Source organism: Monodon monoceros, unplaced genomic scaffold (genome assembly GCF_005190385.1).
Source record: "Monodon monoceros isolate NGI ecotype Baffin Bay Population unplaced genomic scaffold, NGI_Narwhal_1 Super_Scaffold_6, whole genome shotgun sequence".
Classification (NCBI taxonomy): Eukaryota; Metazoa; Chordata; class Mammalia; order Artiodactyla; family Monodontidae; genus Monodon; species Monodon monoceros.
The window spans coordinates 25048047-25051411 of NW_021703783.1; the positions used below are offsets into that span (position 1 = coordinate 25048047).

Below are 3365 nucleotides of genomic sequence, written 5' to 3' on the forward strand. Positions count from 1 at the left end.
CATGCCGCGGAGCGGCTGGGCCCGTAAGCCATGGCTGCTGAGCTTGCTCATCCAGAGCCTGTGCTCCGCAACAGGAGAGGCCACACCAATGAGAGGCCCACGTACTGCAAAAAAAAAAAAAAAAAAATGTATTTGAAGAAATTATGGCTGAACACACGTAAATCAATGAAGTTAGAACATACCCTCACATCATACACAAAGATAAACTCAAAATGGATTAGGGACCTAAATGTAAGACTGGACGCTATAAAACTCTCAGTGGAAAACATAGGAAGAACACTCTTTGACATAAATCAGAGCAAGATCTTTTTTGATCCACCTCCTAGAGTAATGGAAATAAAAATAAACAAATAGGACCTAATAAAACCTAAAAGCTTTTGCACAGCAAAGGAAACAATAAACAAGACAAAACAACAACCCTCAGAATGGGAGAAAATATTTGCAAATGAATCAACAGACAAAAGATTAATCTCCAAAATATATAAACAGCTCATGCAGCTCAATATTAAGAAAACAAACAACCCAATCCAAAAATGGGCAGAAGACCTAAATAGACATTTCTCCAAAGAGGACATACAAATGGCCAAGAAGCACATGAAAAGCTGCTCAACATCACTAATTATTAGAGAAATGCAAATCAAAACTACAATGAGATATCACCTCACACCAGTCAGAATAGGCATTATCAGAAAATCTACAAAGAACAAATGCTGGAGAGGGTATGGAGAAAAGGGAACCCTCTTGCACTGTTTGTGGGAATGTAAATTGATAGAGTCACTATGGAGAACAGTATGGAGGTTCCTTAAAAAACTAAAAATAAAATTACCATATGATACAGCAATCCCACTACTGGGCATATACCCAGAGAAAAGCATAATTCAAAAAGACACATGCACCCCAATGTTCATTGCAGCACTATTTACAATATCCAGGTCATGGAAGCAACCTAAATGCCCATCGCCAGACAAATGGAAAAAGAAGAAGTGGTACATATATACAGTGGAATATTACTCAGCCATAAAAAGGACTGAAATTGGGTCATTTGTTGAGACATGGATGGATCTAGAGACTGTCATACAGAGTGATTAAGTCAGAAAGCGAAAAACAAACATTATATACTAACGCATATATGTGGAACCTAGAAAATGGTACAGAAGAACGGGTTTGCAAGGCAGAAATTGAGAAACAGAAGTAGACAAAAAAACGTATGGACACCAAGCAAGGAAAGCGGCAGGGGGGTGGGGGTGGGGGGGTGATGAACTGGGTGATTGGGATTGACATGTATACACTGATGACTAATAAGAACCTGCTGTATTAAAAAAAAGAAAATAAACTGACATCTATGTTGATAAAAGAAAACAAATGTCAAAAAAAAAAAAAGGAGGGCAACCTGACTTTTCCATAAACCTATCACAAACTGTACCATGTGAGATGTACAAAACAAATAGCTCCTGATACCATGTTTCTTCTCCTTTTGGCTTCTTAGTGTTGTGACAATACCAGGGAGATAGACACTAGTGTGACTTTCAGAATCCTATGCAATTTTATTGGCCTCATGTTATCTATATAGATGTTGCTATCACAGAAATAGGTGATATTTAATTAAACCTTAAAGCAAAGTGGACAAATAAATTAGTAGTATACACATTTATTTAGATATATGGATCTAATCTGGATGTATATCTAAAAGAGTTGAGGCTATTGCCTCTAAAGAGTAGGCCAGAAACTGCTTTTTTCATTACAAGCCTTCTAGTATATGTATATATATTTTAAACTATGTATGCACATTATTTTAGTTCAATAAACAACGTTAAAACATTAACATATAATTTGGGGGTGTCCGCAGTGTCTCAAAGCTTATCCATGGCAGGTAAATAAAGAAATCCATTTTGAAGGGCTCTCTGGGCCACGATGAAAAAAAAAAAAGAAGAAGACACAGGATTTCCAAAGCCATCCTGAGGAAAAAGAACAAAGCAGGAGTCATAACCCTCCCAAGCTTCAGACTATGCTACAAAGCTACAGTAATCGAAACAGTGTAGTTTTGGCACAAAAACAGACATTTAGATCAATGAAAGAGAACAGAGAGCCCTGAAATAACCCTACACACCTACAGTCAGTTAATCTACAGCAAAGGAGGCAAGAATATAATGGAAAAGAGACAGTCTCTTTAGCAAATCATGTTGGGAAAGCTGGACAGATACATGTAAATCAATGAAATTAGAACAGTCTCTCACACCATATACGAAAACAAACTCAAAATGGTTTAAAGACCTAAATATAAGACATGACACCATAAAACTCCTAGAAGAGAACATAGCCAAAACATTCTCGGACATAAATTGTAGCAACATTTTCTCAGATCAGTCTCCCAAGCAAAAGAAATAAAAACAAAAATAAACAAATGGGTCCTAATCAAACTTAAAACCTTTTTCTACAAATAACAAATGCTGAAGGGGGTGTGGAGAAAAGGGAACCCTCCTTCACTGTTGGTGAGAATGTAAACTGGTGCAGCCACTATGGAAAAAAGCATGGAGCTTCCTCAAAAAACTAAGAATAATGCACGCTTCCACAGCACATATACTAAAATTGCAACAATACAGAGAAGATTAGCATGGCCCCTGCGCAAGGATGACATGCAAATTCGTGAAGCATTCCACATTTTTAAATGTAAAATAGATAGCTGGTGGGAAGCAGCCACATAGCACAGGGAGATCAGCTCAGTGCTTTGTGACCATCTAGAGGGGTGGGATAGGGAGGGGGGGAGGGAGACAGAAGAGGGAGGAGATATGGGGATATATGTATATGTATAGCTGATTCACTTTGTTATAAAGCAGAAACTAACACACCATTGTAAAGCAATTATACTCCAATAAAGATGTTAAAAGAAAAACAAACCTAAGAATAGAATTGCCATATGATCCAGCAATACCGTTCCTGAGCATATACCCAGACAAAACTCTAATTGTAAAGGTACATGCACCCGTATGTTCATAGCAGTACTATTCACTACAGCCAAGACAGGGAAACAACCAAAATACCCATGGACAGATTAAAAGAATAAAAATGTGGTACATATAAATGTGGGGGTATATATATATATATATATATATATATATATATATATATACACACACACATATACACACATACATACACACACACGCACACATATATATATTACCATGGAATATTACTCAGACATAAAGAAAGAATTAAATAATGCCATTTTCAGCAACATGGATTGACCAAGAGATCATCATACTAAGTGAAGTAAGTCAGAAAGAGAAAGACAAATACCATATGACATCACTTATATGTGGAATCTAAAATGTGACACAAATGAACACTTCTACTAAAAAGAAACA

At 36.7% G+C, this 3365-nt stretch overlaps 1 non-coding gene across 1 annotated transcript; it reads left to right on the plus strand.

The window, feature by feature from the left end:
• The first annotated feature begins 2560 nt into the window (after positions 1–2560).
• LOC114886301 lies at positions 2561–2663 on the plus strand. Its single transcript, XR_003791307.1, has one exon. It is a non-coding gene; the product is annotated as a U6 spliceosomal RNA (small nuclear RNA).
• The last annotated feature ends 702 nt before the right edge of the window (positions 2664–3365 follow it).